The sequence below is a fragment of the Schistocerca gregaria genome, chromosome 1 (genome assembly GCF_023897955.1).
Source record: "Schistocerca gregaria isolate iqSchGreg1 chromosome 1, iqSchGreg1.2, whole genome shotgun sequence".
In the NCBI taxonomy this organism is placed as follows: Eukaryota; Metazoa; Arthropoda; class Insecta; order Orthoptera; family Acrididae; genus Schistocerca; species Schistocerca gregaria.
The window spans coordinates 222,598,885-222,625,984 of record NC_064920.1 but is presented as its reverse complement, the minus strand read 5'-3'; positions in this window follow the sequence as shown (position 1 = coordinate 222,625,984).

Here is a 27,100-nt window from a genome sequence, read left to right as displayed (position 1 = left end):
ATCACATAACTAATAATGAAGTATTCAATAGAATTGGGGAGATGAGGAGTTTGCGGCACAACTTTGCAAAAAGAAGGGACCGGTTAGTAGGACATGTTCTGAGGCATCAAAGGATCACAAATTTAGCATTGGAGGGCACTGTGGAGGGTAAAAATCGTAGAGGGAGACCAAGAGATGAATACACTAAGCAGATTCAGAAGGATGTAAGTTGCAGTAAGTATTGGGAGTTGAAAAAGCTTGCACAGGATATGGTAGTATGGAGAGCTGCATCAAACCAGTCTCAGGACTGAAGACCACAAAAAAAAAAACTCTTGAGACATAGCTTACAGTGTATCAGTTACTTAGAAATCCATCCAAAACATTAAGTTTTAAGTTTTATTAAATAATAATTTTGACAATTATTTTTCCATTTAATGAGTGAACTAGTCTTAACACTAACATTTCTACGTGATTATTGTCTGATAGTTACACAAATTAAATAATTAGTTTTTCTGAAAATTTCGTAAAATTGATGATTAGCATAAGATACTTTTCCACTAATTAAAGTTTCCTGTTAATTTTATTTAAATGAGCTGTAGTTGATTAAATGGGTGTGTTTCATTTTCTATGTCTCGTGTAAAATGCTACTTGATATAATACAGAGCACCAACAGTTGTACTTTAACATTTCCTGTACTGTGAAATATCTGTCGTATAATAGGTAAAAATGTGGTGCCGAATACTTCGTGTATGGGTACTCACAGTATGTCGAGTCACGAAGTCAAGAAACAAGTTATCAACCTGTCACAGCTATTGCTGCGTTCTGAATCTAGTGGACGAACAGAGCAAGCTGGGTTTCGAGCGATCAATACTTCAGTCAACCATATTTATTTCCACACAGGGGATAATCCGTCTCCACAAAAGATGATATCCACGAGCACAGTGTATGTTCCATAACGGTGAAATTCTACGTTAGAGTTACACTTAATAAGAACGTGTATAATAATCTGATCAAAAGTATCTGTACACTCCTGTACGATGCGCAGCTGACCGGTAGATGACGCGAGAGTGTAGAAGAGGGTCAGCACTACTGTTTTTTCAGTAGAAAAGCACTAACAACACGGCAGGTTGGTCAGGAGATCTCAGTGACTTCAATGCGAACTATTCATTGGATGTCATCTGAGTAACAGATCCAGCAGGGACATTTCAACCCCTCGCTAGCTGCCTAACTCATCTGTTGGTGACAAGATTGTGAAGTGGAAATGTGAAGCAGCAACCAAAGCTGAACCAAACCCAAGGTGACCTCATGTATTGACGGACAGAGACCATCGGTGATGCAGATATGGTTGTAAATAATCGCATGAAATCGCTGGTAAGTTCCAAAGTGCTACCAGAAATCCAACTGGCACACAGTTTTGGTGTAAGGAGTTCAAAATTTTATCGTACAGACGATCGAGCAGCTCTCTGTAAGCCACACGTTCCTGCGGTCAACGGTAGGCGACTCTCGAACTGATCTAAAGAGTGGCTGTACTAGGCAGTGGATGACTGGAAACGATTGATCTGCAGCAGTGAATCACAGTATTCGCTATAGCAATCTGATGGAAAGCTCTGGATTCCGCAAACGGCTGAAGAATGTTACCTCCCTCCCTCTGCAGTGTCAACAGTGAAAAACAGAGGAAGTAGTTTTATGCCATCAGGCTATTTCTCATTGGCAGCGTGCTGTCCTCTTATTGCGTTCAAGAAACTGCTAAATGCTGAAACATATGAACATATTGTACGTGCAACATTTTGTATTGCGTGGAGTAGCGAAACAATAGAAACGCTTAGAAAAACGGACTGCCCTGCCCGGAGACCCGATCTTAATGAAACAACACTCGGGTGACTTACAACGTGGCGTCTCACAACATTACTTTCTCTGCCTGCGGCTTTTCAGGAACAATTCCTCGTCAGATATTCAGACATCTCAGTGAAAGTGTTTCCAGCGGAGTTCGAGCCGGCATAAATGCGAAGACTGGACAGATCCTGATAGTTTTTAGCGGACAATGTATGTATTATTTACCGTTTTTCACTTTTATCGTATCGAATGGAAGTTTCACCGCAGAAGACGGTGGTTTATACCCAATGCCAGCGCAAGGCAGGTGCGAAACGTGCGGCCGCATGGAGCGGCACTTTCCGTGGGGCAGCAAATCTGCCGCCCCCTTTTTTTTTGCCTCCGCCCTTTTTTTTTATATAGGACAAACTCGACATTCATGCCCAAGAGGAGATTCGAAACCAAACATCGGAGGGAGCGGCTTCGGGAATTGTGGCATGGCGCTTCGACTGCCTGCCGGCTGCCCCTGTTGAACATGGGGAGGGAGGAGGGCTAATTTCTTCCTAGCCACTGTGGCAGCACCGTCGTGTTTACGCCGAAGGAACACAGAGGGGGAAGCAGCCTGGCGTACACGCCAGTATTCTTAAGAGTGGAGCGCTGCCAGCCTGTTACACACCGTGCGTTCACTTACAACTAATTTTGCAGAAGACGAAATCTAATTTGGGAATTCGAATGCAAATTTCGATACTGGCATTACAAGTTAAGCCTGAAGCAATTTTACTAAACCCTTCAATGGCAGTTTCCGAGTGTTTTATTCTTCCCGCATTATGGAAAAAAATGGTTCAACATTACTACAGTCAAACATGTCCAACACCTACAATGGCTAGAAGTATCCCGAATGGGTAACTACGCTGCGAGTAATGACAAGGGATAAAGACATTGCCAATAAGCATGGCATAAGTTGGGTTTCGGCGTTTTTTTTTTTTTTTTAATTTTTGCTATCCGTTTCTGAGTGATAGTCTGACGTTTTGGTTTTTGAGCCATGAAACACCTGTCTCCGCCTGCATTAACAACAATTAAACTCTGACCGGCACGTTTGTTTGACAATACTACTCGCACACTATCACTTTGCCAACATTTATTTACTGCATAATGCGTGTAAATCCACGTATCATCTTAGTAAACTACTGGTCGCTTTGATTCTGATGAAAACCTGAGAAAGTATGGTCTTTTAGCAACAAAGCCCTCTCGTCCACACAAAACAAAACGTTAATTGTGACACCTTCTAAAACGAAAATCCTTGGACAGATCTTTGCTTCTGAGAGTTTCCTTGCTAGCTTTGAAGCTCATTTCTGTTTGTCAAAAGTTGTGCAGTTTTCGCAAAGTTCGTATTTCTTTTTATTGTTCGTAATGCCATAAAAATTGCTGCCTGATAGTACATTTATCCATATCATTAGTCACATACTTATTGTGAGCTTCTTGCTTCTTTTTCTCCTTCTTGGGCGCTAGTTTATCCGTAGCCTCGCTGTACCTCGTGACGTGACCTAGATCCTGCTGCATCACCACTTCGCCTTTTTTTTTCAGGCAACAGGTATTGTTGCGTTCTCTACAACGCAAACTACAGAATTCTTTTCGGTAGTTGGCCGAGGGAGTCTAGATTGCTCAAAAGCACTTTCACTGCGTTTCGTAAGAACACAAAAATTGGTGCTTCCGAATTTCTTGCAATTTGGGATGTAATAGGTAAGTGCTTTTCATATAAAGTAAAATTAGTATTGTACATGCACGTTACTCATAATTTAGAATTTTTCTCCTTCAAGATTGCAGAATTGGAAAATTTATTTTTCTTATGATCTGTTACTTCAAAAATTGGCAAGTCGGCAAATAAGCACGCGTCGTCCCAACAGCTAAAATAAAGCCAAGAAGAGTGAAGTGGTACGGCGATTACTAATTTGTTACCCCTTGTTCTATAATCAGACACAAAAGAAGTGACACATGGAAATTACGAGAGATGTCGAGTGTCTCGTTATTTGAAATGAACAACCGCAGTGCCGTGAGTTAATACATTTCGACTTGCATTAGTACCCATCGATGACCGGGTATGTATTTATTGCATTATTATGTTACTCCATCTTCTTATTTTTTCTCTCTCCATTGTCTTCCGCCCCACTCTTTGACCGTCTCACCTGCGTCTGTAGTGGAATTCGGTCCGAAATTCAATTTCACGCGGCTCAATTCTTATGACTTCAGTAACATAATTCTCTTTTTACTTGCAGTGGAATATCAGGAAATTGTCTGCGAAATGTGTTGCAAATAAAGTTAGTACACTGACATCAACAGTTAGTTTCATGTAATCGTTTACAGGCTGGATCGAAACATGTCCGACGGTATAAAAAGACTGCCTGGCAGTGAATATAGGAAAAGACAGGCGCTGAAGGAAGATGACGATAAGAAGCAAAAGGAATCACTACAACGATATTTCAAGCCAAAGAGAGAACGACCTTGCAGCGGCGAGGGTGGAAAAATAGAACCTGAAAGTACAGAAACCAGTGGAGCTACTGCAACTACATCTTTATCTTCAGGGCGTGACAAGAAAGTTGACGAACACAGTACTGCGACCACCGCATACAGTAGCAATGCTGATGGTGGGCGCCCCGTAACATGTTCAACAGACCTTGCTTGGACTCAAGATCTGCTTCGTCACGAAACCTCCGAGATTGAAACGTCAGGCAGAACTGAAATTAGGCGAGCCGATTCGGAAAATACCGGAGGAAATTCTGCCGGAGAGGGGATTGAAGCCGAGCCTAAACTGGAAGATACAATTGACTCAGATCCCGGAAGATTGCCGGAAATTATCACCGAGGGCATTCGAACGACTTTGGTCATGCGAGGTCCTCCCGAACGCATTAAGGAAGCTGAAGAATGCCCTAAAAACGCGCACAACCGGTGTTTCATCCCTGTGCATTACAGCTATTGTTTGAAGAATTTAGAAGAAGCAGATAGATTTTGGTTGGTGTACTCAAAGAGCAAGGATGCTGTGTTCGGCTTTTGTTGTAAACTTTTTTCGTCATCTACATTAAAAATTACAAAGAACGGTGTAAGCGATTGGCAGCACCTTGCTTCATATCTTGAAAGTCACGGGAAGTCTCCGAGCATTTGAAATCATATAAAAAATGGATCGTGTTTTCCGACGGACTGAAAAGTCACGGACTGTCGACGCCCATCATCAGAGGCTACTGAATACTGAAAGCGAACATTGGAAAAATGTTCAAAAGGTTCAAATGGCGCTAAGCACTATGGGACTTAACATCTGAGGACATCAGTCCCCTATAACTTAGAACTACTTAAACCTAACTACCCTAAGGACATCGCACACATTCATGCCCGAGGTAGGATTCGAACCTGCGACCGTAGTGGTCGCGTGGTTCCAGACTGAATCGCCTAGAACCGCTCGGCCACACGGGCCGGATTTCAGTATGCAGACGTGACAGGGGCCTTCCCGATCACTTGCGCTGCTGCCCAAAGGAGAGGTTCAAAATGGTTCAAATGGCTCTGAGCACTATGGGACTTAACATCTGAGGACATCAGGCCCCTATAACTTAGAACTACTTAAACCTAACTACCCTAAGGACATCGCACACATTCATGCCCGAGGTAGGATTCGAACCTGCGACCGTAGTGGTCGCGTGGTTCCAGACTAAAGCGCAGCCGGCACAGCGGCATCGTTTACAACAAGATTCAATGAGTGACTGCTACATGGTACATAAAATGCTCTCTTATTCATATCTGAAATTCTTTTCTGCGGACCAGACTTCTTTCCTTTCATGTTCGACATTGGGATATCTTGAAGAAGTATCTGCCTAAACTGTCGCTGAAGCCGCTGATATATACTAGGTTGGAAAGTCGCATCGATGCACTTACTTCCGAGAGTTTTCAAATTGGAGGCGTTTATCATGCACTGGTTCAGATATCAGAAAAATTCGATGGCATGACCGCTCACGAACCAATGTCACTTGCGTATCAAATAAAGAAATTAAACCTTTCTCACTTCACTGGTAATCTGGTACGACGTTCTGCTTCACATCAGTGTAGTCGGTAAGACCCTCTATAAAGTTGACATAAATGTTTCTGAGGCCGTGGAAATGCTTGAAAAAAACGAAAGCATATTTTGAGACCTGCAGAACAGAAGAAAAGTTTGTGTCTTTCTTGACGGATTCCAAAGAATTGACTATAGAATTAGTGCTAGAAGATCTAACGCTACCACAGATAAGTGTTTCCTGGCGAGGAAGTAAGAAGCCAAAACACTTTACCTATGAACCACGGGACAAGACAATGGATGAGCCAACAAAACGTTACAAGATTGGATTCTACTGTAATCTTTTAGATATAGTAACCATATCTTTGGATGAGAGATTCAATCAACTAATCTCATTGTCATTATTTTGATTTTCTCCACGACATCGGCGAGCTGAAGAATGCACCTCCTCACAGCCTGGACGCAAAGTGTAGAAACCTCGAAGCGATTTTGCAAGATCATGAGTGAAGCGACATTGATGCACTGGAGTTGAGGGAAGAACTAAAAGTGCTTTCAACATTGTTCAGTAGCCGAGCAGTTCTAGGCGCTTCAGTCTGGAACAACGCGACCGCTACGATCGTAGGTTCGAATGCTGCCTCGGGCATGGATGTGTGTGATGTTCGTAGGTTAGTTATGTTAAAGTATTTCTAAGTTCTAGGGGATTGATGACCTCAGATGTGAAGTCCCATAGTGCTCAAAGCCATTTGAACCATTTTTTTCAACGTTGTTGAAAGCTGGGATAGGTCCAGAAGATACTCTGAAGTTTATAGGAAGACATAAGTTTTGACCTAATGTTAACATTGCTCTGAGAATTCTCCTAAGACTCCCAGTGACAGTTGCGAGTGGAGAGAAGAGTTTCTCAAAACCTAAATTGATAAAGACATACCTCCGATCAACAATGAGCCAAACTCGTTTGAATGATCTTGCAACAATATCAATTGAGCAGGAGTTTGCAGAGAACTTAAATTACACAGTTCGTGTGAAAGAGTTTGCACAAGCAAAAGCCAGGAAGGTTCGATTTGTCTAGTATTTTTTTAAAAATCTTATATTATGATCATTGTCTTGGTTATTTACTGTGTTGCTTCTTATTTTGTTCAACATTAAATAGTTATTGTAAATATGATTGTTCAAACCAAATTACCGTTAAATTGTAAATATATTTTGTTCTCCGCTGAATATATTTTCTGTTCACAACCATTCAGAAATGTTTATTTACGTTAACTGTAAGTTCATGCCTCGCGGGATTAGCCGAGCGTTCCAAGGTGCTACAGTCATGGACTGTGCGGCTGGTCCCGGCGGAGGTTCGAGTCCTCCTTCGGGCATGGTTGTGTGTGTTTGTCCTTGGGATAATTTAGGTTAAGCAGTGTGTAAGGTTAGGGACTGATGACCTTAGCAATTAAATCCCACAAGATTTCAAACACATTTGAACATTTTTGTAAATTCACAAGGCTTATTAAAATCAGCTAGATTTCTTCAATAAGGTTTGACTCCATTTTTGAGCTGGTGCCCAGAGACTGATTTGTACAAATCTGTAGAGAATGTCACCAATCAGTCGCAATTTTTATTTTTATTTTCCAGATATACATAGATTTCGGGCACAGTGTGGCTATTCTAAATGCTTTGAGTTGTGTTTACATCTACTCCGTCATGCTGAACGTAACCATCAACATGACGGTTTAGATGTAAGCACATATTAAAAGCTTTGAGACTGGCCACTCAGTGGCCGAAACCTAGGTAGATCTGAAAAGTAAAATCAAAATATTGAGATTGATTGCTGACATTTCCTACAGTTTGTTTAAATGAAATTCGACAAACGTTTTGTTAAAAAAGAAGACGGCGGAGAGGGGGGGGGGGGGGGTCGGCTCGAGGACGGTAATTTAACAGCTCGTACGGGGCGGCACTTGCGTTTGGCCCGGTCCTGTTTCTACCGTCAGTCGAACAGTAACACGTCAGCAGTTGTTACGGACTACCGCCCTTTGAGCCAGTCGCAGTGGGTCTTGCCCCTCTCTCAGGGCTCCCGTCTAAACCGGCTCTCCGCTAACGAAGTCCACTGCTGTAGTTGGCGGGGGGGGGGGGGGGAGGAGAGGGGGTGGGAGGGAGTGTATGGGCGAGGGGTGAGGAAAGGTGAAGGAAGGGGGGTGCGGAAGGGGGTAGGAAGGCTGGCAACGAAGTTGTAGCGAGCGGCCGGACAGGGAGCAGGGACCAGGTGCTGCGAGGCTTTCACAACAGCTGGTCGCTACAATTACCTCCTCCACCAACCCAACCCCTCCTTGCTTGTCGAGATGCCGTCTGCCCATCTGTTCAGCTGGGCACGCGACCGTGTGGCGCCAAAACGTGCAAACTCAAATCTGGATATTTTTTTCTACAACGACTGACATTAAAATTGCAACACCGTTAAGGCGGCATGCAACAAAAGTCAGAATAACATCAATTCAGCGCAGTTACACAAAGTAGGCGCGAGCAACACCCTGTACATCTAGTATGTAAGTCACGATTACGCAGATGACTTTTCATCCATAAATAGTTCTTGGAGATTATCTGCCTGTGATATTTCCAAGTGATGAAACGTCCAACAGCACGTGTTATAACCGTACAGCGGTAGGATTGTGGTACCTAGTCATATTTCAGATGAGTACTTTCGTGGATACAGCATCACGATGAATGCTCGAGGAGACCAGACTTTGTCACAATCACGCTGGCTCAGTGCCTGGCGTGATGTTATTGGGAGCTATTGGGTATACAAAACTATCACCGGCAGAGCCGCCAATTTTGACAGCAGGCGTTACAGGACAGACGACGTAATGACGCAGGCCATGTCCTTTCTTCGACAGCTCCGTGACGTTATCGTGCAACAAGATAACACGACGCCGTATGTTTCCGTTGTGTCCTGCCTTCCTCGATGCAGAGTGTGTTCGACTGTTATTCCTGATCACCACGTTCACCCATTAGAATCATCTGGCCATGGGACACGGCCGTTGTTGCTGTCAGAGGTGACAGCTCATGGTGTAAGTAGACTCTTTAGGTTTTCTTATTGGTAACGCCATGTAGCGCTTTGTATGAAAATCACTGGCTGTGCTGTGTGCAGTCTGTGGCTAGTTTTAGTTTGCATTGTTGTCTGCCATTGTAGTGTTGGGCAGCTGGATGTGAACAGCGCGTAGCGTTACGCAGTTGGAGGTGAGCCGCCAGCAGTGGTGGACGTGGGGAAGTGAGATGAAGGATTTTTGAGAACGGATGATCTGGACGTTTGTCCATCAGAAACAGTACGTTTGTTAAGAATGGATGTCATGAACTGCTATATATATTATGACTTTTGAACACTATTAAGGTAAATACATTGTTTGTTCTCTATCAAAATCTTTCATTTGCTAACTATGCCTATCAGTAGTTAGTGCCTTCAGTAGTTTGAATCTTTTATTTAGCTGGCAGTAGTGGCGCTCGCTGTATGGCAGTAGTTCGAGTAAAGAAAATTTTTGTGAGGTAAGTTATTTGTGAATGGTATAGGTTAATGTTAGTCAGGGCCATTCTTTTGTAGGGATTGTTTAAAGTCAGATAAAAAATATTGTGTGTAAGTTTAGTGTTGATCAGAATAGGTAATGTACGTTCAGTTTGGCTCAGCTGTTTGAAATAGAAATAATGTAAGAGATTTATCAGCACAGTAATTCAATAGTTTTTCTAAGGGGACGTTTCAAGGGTACGAAATGTCGCACACTGTATACCTCCAAATTAACAAATGTTTTCTCCCTACCACTCAGTACATCCACGGTAACTACTCGCAACATTTCATCGTTTGCTATTCGTCCTGTTGTTGCAATTTTAATGGCCAGCAGTGTATTTCTGGGGAGCAACAAACCTTTCCACCATGGTAATACAAGGAAAAGAAGTTGTAAATGGTTCAAATGGCTCTGAGCACTATGGGACGTAACATCTGTGGTCATCAGTCCCCTAGAACGTAGAACTACTTAAATCTAACTAACCTAAGGACATCACAAACATCCATGCCCGAGGCAGGATTCGAACCTGCGACCGTAGCGGTCACGCGGTTCCAGACAGAAGCGCCTAGAACGGCATGGCCACACCGGCCGGCTAGTTGTAAATAAGCTCAGTTCAGAATTGAGCACGCTATGAAGCTCTCCGGGTAGTAGTGAGAGCCTTCAGATCGTCGTGGTACTAAATGAGATACCTTTTGTGTTTGTTACTGTGCCAGTCCACAGATGACTCGGTAACTACCATTGTCACAGATTGGTTTATCTTTCGTCTACGACAACAGCTATCGGCGTCACAGACTACACGTTTCTTGCGCTTCAGAGGAAGACCCCGTTGTCAATATTACCGCAGATTCAACACAAAAGCAACAACAATGTGGATTTCGTTTGTAAAAGGCCAGTGAAGTAGAATCACAAAAATTGTGACGCTAGCTTCTCCGTGGCACTAGGCATGAGACCAACGGCACGCACATCCCCAGTTCGCTGAGTTACTGCAACAACTTCCGACGCCGAACAACCACCAAGATCTACACCACGTTGTTCCAACAGAAGTGTGATCTGGACCGCACCTCACCACAGCCATTACGACCAGCCATACATCGGCCAGGAAACTTTGCCTCCTCTGACATGACCTGCCGTGGACTCAGTACTCCACAACTGGTATTTCTGCGTGGTGCTTAGAGTGTTAACTGTGTTCAGTATTCACCATCAGTGTGCAAACTAACAGACTTTGACTTTTTCTTTAAGCGCCAGAGCGAACTGAAGTAAGCATTTACTATTCCGATAGTACCTAGTTCAGTGATTCCAATCTTTGATATTCCTTTGGTGGAACCTTTTATGTTTCATGTGTTTTTGTGTATAAACATTAAATAATTAATCTCTCATAGCGGTAACTTGTAGTAAATTTACACAGGTCATCAAGAAGGAAAATTTCGTTGTTTTCTGCACATTTGTGGTGAAATGAAATAAGACCTGGAACAATCCTTTATTGCCGTTTCTTGTGATCTATTGACGATGGGGTGCTTGTTTGTTTTTCACGCATATGATGCGTTCATGGAACACGTTCCAAGTTCGAAGTTTTGAATGAATCGACTTTCATTTTCGGTTCCAGTTGTCAGACACTGGCTCAACGACACAAACTTACTTCACGGGGGGAATTTTCTTCCATGTGTTTTTCACTACACTTGTTCCTTTTTTATTTGGTCTAGGCCTCCAGCATCGCACTACTCCTGTTGACAGTTTCTCTTGTTTCGAACCTTTGCTGTTGGCGACGAGAGTACGAAGTTTCCAATTTCATTCCACCTATAGTGTATTTGGTTTCCACGTTCGTCACTTATTTCAAGGGCGATGACATCAGTTGACTCACCATTTACATTCCCAGTGTTGTCAAGGCAACAAAGACATTTTGCGACGCATAGTGCCGTTTTATCGCAAATGAAGAACTTCAGCGTCAACAGGACGACGATTAAGCTGCACTTTTCCAAGAATTCCTCGCAAAGTTGGAGCGATACTTCGTGGCCTCTGCAGCTGAAGGTGATAAATGCCAACGAGCTTTCCGGTGCTCAGGAGTACAGTGTCTCAGTCCTGGTGCAGATCCTCTTATCCGTCATACATCCATTTCAAATCTCAGCTTACTGCCTATTACTCTTCAGACACAAATTTCAATATTCAAGCGAATATTCGCCTTCCCAAGCCGTTTTCCACGGCGCTCCTCTGTGATCCAAGATACAATCACACTTTCCAGGAGTCTTCCACGATGCAATGGGTCTCCCTGTCGCTATGCCTGTATGCTCAAGCACACATCTGTCTTCCGTGACACAAATGGACTCCTTACCAGTCCTCAGTGCTTATCCACACAACACCAACTCTTAGGCGTCTCCCACAGTTCACTTGGACTTCGTGCTGTTATATCCACTCTTGGGGCCATTGACCATATCAATCATTATCTAATATAAATGCACAGGACGTTTTCAGCATTTCATCCATGACACGTCCTCTGAGCACATGATTACTACCATTCATTTCAAACTGTCTTTGTGCTATCAGACACTTTACTTTTCTACAAGACTCTACTCCTCCAACATATCCTAAAAGGTGTTCTCGCTATATTTCCTTCAAATTCTCGGACCGAACCCTGACGCCACTTATCACTAAACGTCCTTTTCTAGACAAATCCTTTCATCCACGTACTAGTTCCTTTCCAGTGTCTCCTACGCCCATTTTCACCATACCTGCCCCCAGTCCAGTCGATGGCGACGTTTCCGCACTATCATCTGATGCTATTGACAGCCTGTCCTACGGGCGCAGGTTTGAATCCTGCCTCGGGCATGGATGTGTGTAATGTCCTTAGGTTAGTTTTAAGTAGTTCTAAATTCTGACTCATGACCACAGATGTTAAGTCCCATAGTGCTCAGAGCCATTTGACCCATTTGACAGCCTGTCAATTTCCGTTTTAAGTGAGGTCGCTACTTAACATTCAAGTATTGATGCTCCAGGTTAGATTCTAGTTCTGACACTAAATCAGTCTTCAATTGGGATCTCAGATCCTTCGAATGTGGTATCCAACCCTTTCACTGTGTTAGCAGCACATCGCTTTCTGCTACTGGAGGGGTTACAGGTATCGTGTCTCCCAATAAGGATCGAAGGTGACCCGCCTTTCACTGGACAACCCTTTGCTGGCTCGAGGTCTGGCTTCCACTAAAGACTCTATGCGCAACAAGCGAGCTCTTTGGGCCAAATAATGGCCTCAATGTAGTTCACCACTCAGAAACTCGTGAAGGCTACACCGATTCCTTCAAAGCCAAAGACCAGCTGCTGACCTTGGCTATGTGATGTCACAAGGAGAATCACCAGGTTTTCCTGCCGCTTGATCGACATGATATGGATCGTCTGCTGGATGAAACATGGTAACCTCCAGAGACCTTGGGTCAATCACAGCTCTTCCTTGGGACAACCTAAGCAGTACATCAGCAAGATTTTCCTACCTCTGTGGTTGCTCTCTCTTGGAAATTTACAGGAAAAATTCCGCTCTGATTCATAGACCTACAATCTGCAGCGAGGGATCTGTGCTCGGCAAAGACACTGTAATGTTTCTGTTTCCAGATCTACCCTAGATGGTTCTAATCCGAGCCAGCTCCAGGTTTCGCAGTCAGACTCAGGTTGTCCATAACGGTATTAAGGTGCTTCTTCCTGCCCTCAGTTCGCACAGTTTCCGGCACTGGCAATCATTATCACTCAGTCTATATGGACACCTCCACCCATGGGCAGTGGCACTCTGTCTGAGGTGACACATCGGCTTGCCGTCTTCCAGAGGGCACTGCCTTCTCTTCCCTCATGGTGCAGCGGCCTAGGTCCTCTATCTGAAATCAACATGGCTTCAACATGTTTTCCCCTCGAGATGTTGAAGGGGGAGGGGGGAGTTGTCCTTCGCCCTTGGCCACAGCTACCTGCGTCGCAGACATGGTCGACAAGTTGCCTGCACTCCAGGGCTGCAGGGGACACTACTGTAACAGATCACGATGTCGACAGTACCGCAGGCACGGCATATAAAACATAGGAAGCTAGATTGTGTTCAGAACACGGCAGCCTCTTTTGAAGTGGAACTCCGGCCAGCACCACGAAGCCAAATAGCGTCAGCTTCAGAACGAGAAGCATCAGCCTCAAGACCAGTGAAGCGACACTGAACAACAGCGCCACACCGGGGAGCACGATTTATCTACGCCAATCAAGTGCTCTCAGGACTTCGCTGTCCTTGTGCCGGGCGTCTATATAGGACGGCACTCAGACGCTCTTTGTGAGTTCAGTTCACTGAGCCGCTGAAAGCCGCCAATGCTGAATAACCTCCAAGATCTACAGCATGAGTTCAGTTCACTGAGTCACTGAAGCGGCCAATGCTGAAAACCTCCAAGATCTAAAGCAAGCAGTTCCAGGAGCCGTCGGATGTAGAAGGCTCCTCGCCGCAGGCGTTACGAGTAGCCAGATGTACGCCACGGTACTTTGGCATCTCTGTCTTGACCTACTGTGGATCTGGTGCTACATGACTGATGTTCCTGGATGGCACTAAGACTGTTAACAGTGTTCAGTATTCATCATCAGTTTGTCACCTATGAGACTGACTTTTTCATTAAGAGCCAGTGCAAAGTAAACTTAGGATTATTCCGATTATTATTATTCCGAAAAATCATAAATAGTTCAGTGACTCCGTTCTTCGAGATTTCTTCAATGAAAGTTATTAAATTTCATTTGTTTCTACATAAACAGAGACTAAATCTTATGGCTTATAAGTCGTTATGGTAGTAGTAATTAGTAATCTGTAGTGAATTTACATATTTCATTAAGAAAGGCAATACAGCTGTATTCTGGATATTTGTGGTGAAATGAAAGCTAATTTTTTTTTTTTGCATAACACAAGACACATAGGGATTATTGAAATTTAGCTGCTAGTGGGCACTGGGTTAAATCAAGTTGAAATTTATACTGAACTGGGATCACTAGGCGGACATTCAGACCACTAACCCATCCTGACGAAGCGGACGTTGTAACGGCATGAAATACCCTAGCAAGAAAGTAAAGTTAAAATCTTCTGGGTTGTTAGGCCGCTTCATACTTCGAAACTACACCGAAGAGAATACCTCTTGAAGAAATTGTGAGTGCCGTCGTAGTATCCTTGTTTTGTCTTCCGGAGGTGCAGGCCGGGGACGTGAGACAAGATGTGTCGGGAGTTCTACGGAGATCAAAACCTCCCACAAGCAACACATCGGTGGAGGAAAGGAAATCTCTTAATGAACTCTTGAGAAACGAAAGCATCGTTGTAAGGAAATCGGACAAGTGGAATGCTACCGCTGTTTTGGACGCCGTGGATTATCACAGGAAGATGGAACAACTACTACCTGATCCTGTGTATTGCAAGTTAAAAAGCGATCGGACGAACCGCTCTATTACAAAGACTTTAACACCTCCAATACCTGTCTCACCCAGAATGTATGGACTACCCAAGATACATAAAGAATCGGTTCCTTTGAGGCCTATCGTCAGTGTTATTAACTGGCCAACTTATTTTTCAGCACATCATTTTTCTGGTAAACTGAGACATCTAATTGTTAAAACAAATATTTTTGTCAAAGATTCGAAACATTTTTCACAAATAATACGCACAGTGAAGGTACCTACAGTTGACGTTCTTGTTAACTTCGATGTGACATCGTTCTTTACTAACGTCCCAGTATCAGATGCAATGGAGATCATAAGAGAGAAAGTTGCTCCAGAAGGATGTGACTTAACTGAATTATATCTTCGTTCGAGATGTTTTCAACACAACGGTGACTTCTGTGAACAGGCTCACCAATATCGCCAGTTGTGCCTGACATTTTTCTGGAACATTTTGTGGAACAGGCACTAAGTAGTGCTCCAATGAAGTCTTCTTGTTGGCTCCGTTAAGTGGACTATACATTTGTTGTATAGCCACACAGAGAAGAACTTAATGCGTTCCACAATTTCTTAAATGGTATTCACTCCGAAATCAAATTTACCTTGGAGGTTGAGGGTGACGTCGGTCTTCTGTTGCTAGATGTGTTGGTACACAGAAGATCTGATAACTCTCTAGATCACAGAATGTACATAAATCCGATCAACATAGTTACTTAGATATGCTGTTTAAGACTTTCCCGACGTAATAAGTGCTTCCTTGGTTCATGGGTGTCGCTTCGGATAATGTTGTGGAAGCTGCACAATATTTAGACGAGTCAGCTAATCCTCATCTTCAGATGCTGGCTGACGTGTTACTTTTTTTAATATTTTTTTCGTGACAAGTTACCATTACACAGCGTAACCGGTTCAGAGTCGGTCCAACTGCCTCGGTGGTCAAGTGAGAGGAGACTCAAAACGGCTGAATAACAGCCGAGCATAGCACTTTGAAGGTGTGGAGGTGGAAATTTAAGTTCCGTACCACCCTCCGACATTGGAAGTACAGACGAGGGGTCCAGTAATGCGCGGGCTCTATGGTGAAGGAAAAAAGTGGCTGGACGAGAACAGGCCACTGCTAGTCTAGTGAGTACGAAACGGACAGAAAAACGTGGTCGTATTGGGCCTATCGTCAGTCATAGCCCGAATCCGAGGCCTGCAGGATGGTGAGCAGAGCGGGGTGTCGTTGCCAGCACCGTGCAAGTGTGGTGATGGTTTGTAGTCCAGCGACCGTCTCACGGAACGCGTCTTCTTTACTGTATAGTTGGCGAGCCTTACGGCGAATGGTCGTCTTGAGAAGGGCCGTATTTGTCTCCTCATGCAGAGTGACAAACCTGGGAAGAGGAGGATTCCTTTTGAAGGCAATTGATTACCTTCTCCTTTTAGTCGCCTCGTTCACGAAAACTGACAGCGGCCTGGAGAGCTGTGTGCTGACAACAGGCCACTCCATATCTGCATCCACTGAAGTCTATTGGCAGTGGATGACAGAGGGGTAGGATGGTGCAGTTAGGCCTTCCGAGGCCTCTTAGGTCAGAGATTACTAGCAGTAGTAGAAGTAGTAGTAGTAGTTGCTGTTGTTGCTTTATTCGCTCATACATTAATTATAAGGATATTTGACATGTATTGGTATTACAATTTAAGGACAACAAAAATAAAAAAATAACGGCAAAATGGCAGGTCTGGAATGAAAAGAATGTGGCAGGTCCTCCTTGCTCCCTTATACTAGGAACCACCCTAGCATTCACCTGAAATAATTTAGGGAAACCACAGAAGAGCTAAGTCAGAATGGCTGCATGCAGATCGGAGCCTCCACCCTCCTGAATACAACTCTACCCTGTTTAACATAGTGCTGCCTCATTCGGTTTACCATAGTGTACTGTACTGTTTTATAAATAAGTTATTTAATAATGAAAATGCCTGATGCTACACCATTCATTTCTCACTAGCAGTCACAGCACACACTATACACATATTGTTTGATAACACTACATGCACTGTTAACTGATGGAAGTCCATTCTGGGCAGCGCAAGTTCCCACTTGCTAGTCTGAAAAAATAAGTGACATGTTGAGTTTGCACGGTGGCCCTCAGCAAAAAAAAAAAAAAAAAAAAAAAAAAAAAAAAAAAAAAAAAAAAATCAACGGTTCTTATACGACGTCCGCCTAGACCAAAAGCAACGAATAACACCGAACAAGCAGAAAAAACAATAGAAAGAGGGGGTAGTGTCTTTGATTGATAATGAAAACGTCTTCGGTCCCGAGTTCGAATCCCGCCGCTCCCCAAATTTTGATTAATATTCAGGATTGGTGGCCGAAGACTTCCGGCATAAGGATCGGATGACGCTCAAAGGATCCACCATCCCAGTTGAAGACTAATGGAGTGTAGGAAGAAGGACCAGACCTCGAGCATCAATACTTGAATGTGGAGCAGCGACCTCACTTAACACAGAAATTACAAGTTATCAGGAGCGTCATTTGATAATGGAGAAGGGTCACCATCATTCTGCCAACGGCCTTGTCAAAGAGGGCGGAGGACCAAACAGAGGTTCAGGGTATTCTCTTGTCCTAGGGGTGGGAAACTGCCCCTAAAGGAGGAATTATCAGCAAAGATTAACGGCGTGACGATTCAGAGGTAATGGAAACCACTGCATGAAAGGTACGTAACGTGTAGCACAGGACATGTGGCCTGTAATTGAAGAAGTGTCATGATGATCTCTCCTTTAGCAAAAGGTTCCAGAATAGTCCCCATATGGATCTCCGGGATGGGACTGGCAAGGGGAAGGATACCATGAGAAAAAGTTTGAATAATCAACGAAATAATAAAATTGTACGAATCGACGCTTGGAATGTCAGAAACATGGACGTAGTAGGGAAACTAGCAAATCCGAAAAGGGAAATGAAAATGCTCAATTTACATATAGTGCGTGTCAGTGAAGTGAAGTCGAAAGAAGACAAGGATTTCTGGTCAGATGAGTATAGGATAATATCAACAGCAGCAGAAAATTGTATAAGGGGAGTAGGATTCGTTATCAATAGAAACGTAGGGCAGAGAGTGTGTTATTGTGAACAGTTCAGTGATAGGGTTATTCTTAACAGAATCGAAAGCAAACCAACACAGACAACGATACTTCAGGTATACATACCGACGTCGCAAGCTGAAGATGAAGAGACAGAAAAAGTGAATGAGGATATTGAAAGGGTAATACAGTATGTAAAGGGAGATGAGAATCTAATAGTTATGGGGGACTGGAAAGCAGTTGTAGGGGAATGAGTAGAAGAAAAGGTTACAGGAGAATATGACCTTGGGACAAGGACTGAGAGAAGAGAAATATTAATTATGTAATAAACTTCGCGTAGTAATAGCTAATACTCTGTTCAGGAACCACAAAAGGAGGAGGTATACTCGGATACGACCGGGTGACACCAGAAGATTTCAGTTAGATTACATCATGGTCAGACAGAGATACTGGATTGTAAGATCACAATACAGTAGTGATGAAGAGTGGGCTGAAGTTTAAGACATTAGTCAGGAAGAATCAATACTCAAATAAGTGGGTTAAAGAAGTACTAAGGAATGACGAAACACGCTTCAAGTTCTCTAAAGCTATTAATACAGCAATAAGCAATAGCTCTGTGGGGAGTACAGTTGAAGAGGAATTGACATCTCTAAAAGGGGCGGTAAGAGAAGTTGGCAAGGAAAACATAGGTAAAAAGAAAGTAACAGAAGAAATATTTCAATTGACCGATGAAAGGAGGAAGTACAAAAATGTTCCTGGATGCTCAGGAATATAGAAATACAATCGTTGAGGAATGAAATAAATAGGAAGTGCAGGGAAGATAAGACTAAATGGTTGCATTAGAAACATGAAGAAATCAAAAAAGAAATGATTCTTGGTAGTACTGACTCAGCATACAGGAAAATCAAAACCACCTTCGTTGAAATTAAAAGCAATGGTAGAAGCATTAAGAGTGCAACGGGAATACCACTGTTAAATGCAGAGGAGACAGCTGATAGGTGGAAAGAATACATTGAAAGCCTCTGTGAGGGGAAGATTTGTCTGATGCGATAAAAGAAGAAAAAGGAGTCGATTTAGAAGAGATAGGGTATCCAATATTAGAATCAGAATTTAAATCGTTGGGGGAAGTGGCAACAAAACGACTATTCACGTTGGAGTGTATAATGTATGAGATGGACATACCATCTGACTTTCGCAAAAACATCATCCATACAATTCCGAAGACGACAACAGCTGTCAAGTGCGAGAATTGTCGCACAAACAGCTTAACAGCTCATGCATCCAAATTGCTAACAAGAATAATACATAGAATAATAGAAAAAAATTGAGGGTGCCCTAGGTGACGGTAAGTTGGCTTTACCTATCTTAAAGTACGAGAGAGGCAATTCTGACGTTACGGCTAATAATGGAAGCAAGGCTAAAGAAAAATCAAGACACGTACATTGGATTTGTCGACCTGGAAAAAGCGTTCGACAATATAAAATGATGTAATATGTTCGAAATTCTGAGAAAATAGGGTAATCTATAGGGAGAGACGGGTCATGTAAAATATGTACAACAGCCAAGAGGGAATAATAAGAGTGGACGATCAAAATTCTTGAAAATGTGCTTCTGGAGTACACCATTGTGTTGTAGTAAAACATGGACCGTGGGAAAACCGGAACAGAACAGAAGCGTTTGAGATGTGGTGCTACAGACGAATGTGGAAAATTTGGTGGACAGATAACGTAGGGATGAGGAGGTTCTGTGCAGCGTCGCCGAGGAAAGGAATATGTGGAAAATACTGATAAGGAGAAGGGACAGGATGATAGAACATCTGTTAAGACATGAGGGAATGACTTCCATGGTTCGTATTAAAAAGAGTGTAAGACAAAGATGTAGTCTTTCGCCCCTACTCTTCAATCTGTACATCGAGGAAGCAATGAAGCAAATAAAAGGAAGGTTCAGCAATGGAATTAAAATTCAAGGTAAGAGGATATCAATGATACTATTCGCTGATGACATTGATATCCTGATTGAAAGTGAAGAAGAATTACATGACCTCCTGAATGGAATGATCATTCTAATGAGTAAAGAGTATGGACTGAGAGTAAATCGAAGAAAGACGAAGGTAATGAGAAGTAGTAGAAACGAGAACAGCGAAAAACTTAATATCAGCATCGATGGTCACGAAGTAGATGGAGTTAAGCAAATCTGCTACCGAGGCAGTAAAATAACGAGTGACGGACGGAGCAAGGAGGATATCAAAAGCAGACTAGCAATGGTAAAAAAGGGCATTTCTGGCTGAGAGATGTCTACTAATATCAAATACCGGCTTTAATATGTGGAAGACATTCCTGAAAATGTGCTTCTGGAGTACACCATTGTGTGGTAGTGAAACATGGACCGTCGGAAAACCGGAACAGAACAGAAGCGTTTGAGATGTGGTGCTACAGACGAATGTGGAAAATTTGGTGGACAGATAACGTAAGGGATGAGGAGGTTCTGTGCAGCGTCGCCGAGGAAAGGAATATGTGGAAAATACTGATAAGGAGAAGGGATAGGATGATACGACATCTGCTAAGACATGAGGGAATGACTACAGAGGAGCTGTAGAGGTCAAAAACTGTAGAGGAAGACAGAGATTGGAATACGTCAAGCAAATAATTGAGGATGTAGGTTCCAAGTGTTGCTCTGCGATTAAGTGGTTAGCACAAGAGAGGTATTTGTGCCGGGCCGCATCAAACCAGTAAGAAGACTAATGACCCCAAAGAAAAGTCTTGAATTACGTTCTTCAAGAAACTAGAAAAAAGGAGGTAATATAGTGCAAAAGTTTTGTATATAATGTTGAGTGTTTTGTTGTCATATTACCTGTATTACTTGACTAATTCTTCAATGAATAGATTTTTTTGGGTTAATAGGTACTATTCATCTGCCTTTTTAAATAAACCTGTATTAGCAAATTCTTTGATCTCCTTTGATAGTTTATTGAACAGTTTTATTCCTTGGTAGAAAATACTGTTTTGACTTTTATGTTTATTCCTTCTTGGTAAATATAAGTGCAGTTTACATCTTGTTTCATGGCAGTAGACAGAGCTGTTTGTGCATTAGTTACCAATATTATTTTTAATTTTTACAATTGATTGGTAAATTTAGTCACATGGTGCAACTAAAATGCGCAGTGTTCTAAAAAGACCATTATAATGAGCTCGACTACTGTATTTTTGTAATTATTCCTTTCCTGAAGTTTGAAAACTGTGTTCATAGTTTGTGCATTTATTCCCTGGAATAGAATGTGACAGCTTTGAATTGAATGTATGTATGAATAGTGTGTTATTAAATGTCACTGTCTGTTACACGCTTCTGACAGGACTCTAACGGCGTTAACATGCTGATGCAGGCCTACTGGCAAGTATCTTGCTGTGTTCACACGACTTCAACCGAGAATCAGTATTCATTTTCAGATATTTTGTATTTGTTATACAGACTGTAGAGGTTCCATCTACATTTAACAATGTCATGTTTGTTTTTCAAACTGAAATTCGCGTCATTGGTTTATACACTACCGGCTATTAAAATTTGCTACACCTAGAAGAAATGCAGATGATAAACGGGTATTCATTGGACAGATATACTATACTAGAACTGACAGGTGCTTACACTTTCACGCAATTTGGGTGCATACATCCTGAAAAATCATTACCCAGAACAACCACTTCTGGCCGCGATAACGTCCATGATACGCCTGGGCATTGAGTCAGAGTTTGGCTGGCGTGTACAGGTACAGCTGCCCATGCAGCTTCACCACGATACCACAGTTCATCAAGAGTAGTGACTGGCGTATTGTGACGAGCCAGTTGCTCGGCCACCATTGACCAGACGTTTTCAATTGGTCAGAGATCTGGAGAATGTACTGGTCAGGGCAGCAGTCGAACATTTTCTGTATCCAGAAAGGCCCGTACAGGACCTGCAACATGCGCTCGTGCATTATCCTGCTGAAATGTAGTGTTTCGCAGGGATCGAATGAAGAGTAGAGCCACGGGTCATAACACATCAAAGTGCCGTCAAGGCGAAACAAGAGGTGACCGAGACGTTTAATCAATGGCACCCCATATCAACAAGCCGAGTGATACGCCAGTATGGCGATGACGAATACAAGCTTCCAATGTGTGTTCACCTCTCGGTCGCTAGACACGGAATGGACCATCATGATGCTGTAAACAAAACCTGGATTCATCCAAAAAATGACGTTTTGCCATTCGTGCACCCAGGTTCGTCGCTGAGTACTGCATCGCCGGTGCTCCTGTCTGTGATGCGGCGTCAAGGGTAACCGCAGCCATGGTCTCCGAGCTGATAGTCCATGCTGCTGCAAACGTTGTCGAACTGTTCGTGGAGATTGTTGTTGTCTTGCAAATGTCCCCATATGTTGACTCAGGGTTCGAGACGTGGTTGCACGATCCGTTAAGCCATGCGGATAAGATGCCTGTCATCTCGACTGCTAGTGATACGAGGCCGTTCGGATCCATCACGGCGTTCCGTATTACCCTCCCAAACCCACACAACAAAGTTTCACCAGGCAACGCCGGTCAACTGCTGTTTTTGTATGAGAAATCCGTTGGAAACTTTTCTCATGTTCTAACATTCATGGTGGTGTCTGTTTGTTCTATATCGTGTCTCCCTACCTCTTTCGCGCAACGACGCTCTGAGCGTGTTTTTTAGGGAATTTACTAGTTTGAACCTGGGACCTGTTGCTGGTAAGGAGACGCCAGACCACACATGACATGTAGAATGCAGAACAGTTCAGTGAGACTAGCGATGATATAACCAAATACTAAATGATCTCAGCGTCAGCTCCACTGCACTCCCTGTAAAAGAATCTTAATACTAACTAAATTTAGTGGAAGGGGTTCAAGGCTTTCCTATTTTTAGTTAGCTGGTAAAATAACGTCGAAAAAGCAGTTAAGTTTACCACTGGAAATTTTATTCTACTCACAAAACATTGTTTATAAATTGCACTGTTGATAAAAGGAAATGTTTTAATACAGGATGGTAAAAACCAACTGCGTTCAACAAAAATGTGAACGAATATTCCCTGAATGGGTTTCCAAGTTCTACAATGGATCGAGGGATGACTTACGCCATATCACATCTATAATCTAGGTTTAAATGAAGTATCACAAGAGAGAAAACTATCAAAATGGTCTACAGTGACCCTCAATTATCTTTAATTACTTATCTAACTTGTAAATTACAGTGGCTGATGTAGCTTCTCAGTAACTATATAACAGAAAAATCATCGCGTTTCAGATTTTTACTTCAAGTGGTAAATGTGAACATTATGAGCTTTAATTGACAATCGACGCTAGTATTACGCAAAAAGGGGATGTAACAGATGAGACTTCTGCAGTTCTGAGCAAAGCCTTATGCGCTCAAAAATGCGGCATCGCGTGCGTTCATTACCTTGTCGGTGTTCGTCAGGGCGCGGCGGATTGCACAGCTCCGCTCACTTCGCCGTGACGAAAGCAACTCTCTCTTAACTTCTCCTTACTACAATTTACCGAAGTTGGTTTTAAAAAAAAACTATCTGGCTGTGTTTTCATCTGACCAACCAGGGTCTCAATGTTAACCTTAAGCTCCACCTAAAAAAATTCTGTCTATCCAATGAGAAACGTTACACCTTTCGTGGTGGGGCAATGTTTTTAAAGTTTGCAACGTAACAGAGACGCGAAAAAGTCTCACGGTAAAACTTGCAACTGGGGTGTGGTCCTAGCGGTTAGCTGGCGACGTGGGTGTCCATCCCTTATCGTAGGGCCTTCCAGCTTAACACGGTTCTGCTCTCGGCTTCTGTTCTCATTTCTCCCCTAGAACTGCGTCTGTCTCACGGTGTTAAGGTATGACATGCATTTAGGCGTTCTTGTGTTAGTCTGTAGTATCTCATTTTCTCACTCGTTACTCGTATTACTTTGGTTAATTTAATGTCACGATTTATTCGGAGCTATGTGACATACTACTGGATTTGTTTATCATGACAGGGGTTTCATGGAAGGTGTTGGATTTGCCTGACACCTTACAATGTCAGCATGTTGTAGGTGCCACCACAGGCGCCAACCTTGCGTGGATGCTCTGTAAAGCTAATCATTTGCATATAACAGCATCTTCTTTCTGTCGGTTAAATTGCGCGTCTGTAGCACGTCATCTTCGTAGTGTAGCAATTTTAATGGCCAGTAGTGTAGATTATTGAGCAATTGTGAACTTCCTTGAAGGTCTTATTTCCTCTGTCTGCAAGGAATTTTCTCGTTTTCTCAGCGGCTATAAAAAATTTCTTTCATCACTATTGTAGCTGATAAAAGCAGAGGAAATGATGGCTGGACGCATAAAACCAAACATTTACATTTAAAAAAAGGCTGCTTGTAAAATAAGAGTGTTCTGTTGGCCTTTGGTGGTTTATGAGGCATATCATTCCATTTCAACGCTAATACTTCGCGGTGGTGAAGGATGCTTCATGTATTTTTGTATCCCACTTCGAAGGATTTGACAGTACTGCGGCGCAGGCACTGACTGTGCAGGTTACGAAAAAGGCCCGCACGCCACAGAGCGGAGCAATGAGGGTTCCACCTGCACCAGCTGCAGTTTCGCACCTGCCTGACTGGCCTACAGACAGCACAGCTGCCAAGCCGCCCACGTCGCCGAGCACACAGAGGGCTCTACGAGTTCTGTAACAGCAGTTCCCAACCTTTCATAGGCCATGAGTGCAATTACTCTTTAGCTGGTACATCCGCCCTCCTCCCCCCTTCCGTGTTTTTATTTTTAAAATAATGAAAGATGAATGATATTTAGTTTGTGTGTGTGTGTGTGTGTGTGTGTGTGTGTGTTTGTTGGTACGAATAACGAAGGAATTCGTGGTGCATCCCAAGTGCTATCTACAACTCTTTCTCAGATAATAAAACTAACTAACTATGCGCAGTAAGGGTAGACACTTGTTACAAACCTACTTCCCCTGCATTACTACCCCCTATTGCTGCACTTGCTTGTCCTGAACATAGCAACCCCATGTGTCCATGTGTGCACTATACCTACTGTTCGTAAATCATTTGATTGCTGCACAGCTTACTTCTGATCTGGCAGAAATTGAAAGAGTTCAGGCTGTTAATGCTTTGTGTCTGACCACAGCCACTAACAATAGTAACAGTTATAAGAGTAATGATGTTTTGAAAATAGTTTCGTGAATGGAATAGAATCAAACGATTTAGTTTTTATCGCTTAGAAAATTTCGTTTTACACCTCAGGGGTAATTACCTCAAGGTTGGGAATTACTGATGTAGAGTATCAATGTACTACTATTGGTCTTTCAGGAGTTGTTGCGGAGTACCTAGCGACTAGGTAAAATCGCCGGTTATGTGTGCTTTCAAAATGGGTCTTCGGACAGTTTAACAATATAATAAGTCTATATATCGTTGACGTCAATCCGTTGTAGAAGTATGTAGCACGTTTTAAGTTTTAAAGCTTTAGGGGATGAGGAACATCTCTTCAAAAATCCGCAAGGGTTCAGGAAATAGATATCTCACGAAACTCGAAACTCAGCCGTCTCTGTTTTTCCATGAGATAAGAGCCTGGTTGGCAATGAAACCGCCATTACAACGTGTTTCTTGACATCTGGAAGGCGTTAGATACTGTTTCGCACTGTTGTGCAGAAAACAAAATGCCAGCTTAGCGTGTATTGGACAGGATCTGTTACTGGATTCAAGTCTTCCGAGCAGATAAAACTCAATGTATTATTGTTTTTGTGGTTTAAATTCTGAAGACTGATTTAGTGCAGCCCTACATGCTGCTCTGTTCTTTTTAAGTCTCTCCATAGCTCCTTAACGACAGCACCTCGGGTCCATTTGAACCTACTGTATACGACAGCTGGTCTCCTTCTGTAATATCTACCACCCCCACACTTCCTTCCGTTTCCTATGTGACAGTTCCTTAGTACCTCAGAATTTGTTCTATGAGCCTCACCCTTATTCTGGTCCAAGTGTGGTACTTTTTGTCCGAGTTATATTATTCGTTTATTATTTGTTCTTGTATGCAATCTTAAGCATTCTTCTACAGCAACATATTACAAAATCTGCTATTATTTTCTTGTCTGAGCGTCGTTCTTCAAAGAACAACAATGACAGAAAACAAAACATCAGGAGAACCTCAATGGGGGGTTACAGTCCCATTACTGTTTACAACTCAAGTTAATGATGTACTAGATAACGTTGGAGAATACGTGAGACCACTCACAGACGATGCTTCAGCCAGAAGACCGTAGCGACAAGCAGTAAAATCTGTGCAGGACTGATGCCCGGTGCAGGGACTCGGAGCTGACTCTGAGTTGCTGAATACAGACGTCGACGTAGAGCTATGGCATATACAATGAGATTTGCCTGCCGAAGATAACGTTCATATTTATGGAATTAGAGTAGTTGTTCAATCATATGATACTGAGTTCATTTTAATTTTAATTTTATTTTAATTTTAATAATCAAGAGCCTCAGTTGCACCGTTTACCTAGACAGGGCCATGAAATGATGAAGATATTTAAATACTGAATTCAATTTTTTTTTAATTCCTTGATTGTATCATGCGAAATCCATACATCTGACGAATACGTATATATGTTTCCCATCTCCTTATAACCGCTGCACCTATTTAAACCAAACTCGTTGTATCTATCACTTACTGGTCTAAGGCGTCCTGTCATGGTTCGCGCGGCTCCCTCCGTCGGAGGTTCGAATCCTTCCTCGGCCGTGGGTGTATGTGTTGTGCTTAGCGTAAGTTAATTTAAGTTATATTAAGTAATGTGTTGGCCTAGGGACCCATGACCTCAGTAGTTTGGTCCCACAGGAACTTATCACAAATTTTTCACTTACTTTCTGGAAAGAATCGTTGTGGGGGTCAGAACCACCTCGCAAAGGTGTCCAGATAGGGGGCGAAAAAGGAGAGTAGCCCACGATACCCGGATATTATTCATCCAGTTTTCGGGAATGAGAGGTCTTAGAGAGAAATTGCAGCAAATTTTTACACATAATTTAAAACCTTTACGAAACTTTTCTTCCTGACAAGTCACAGAAAACGATGAAAGGAAAAAACTTTATCCCGTTCTAGAATTTCGCTGCGCATGCAGTGAAACTACTGCATCAGGTATTAATTTAACACTTCTTTACTACTGAATGTACACTCCTGGAAATTGAAATAAGAACACCGTGAATTCATTGTCCCAGGAAAGGGAAAATTTATTGGCACATTCCTGGGGTCAGATACATCACATGATCAC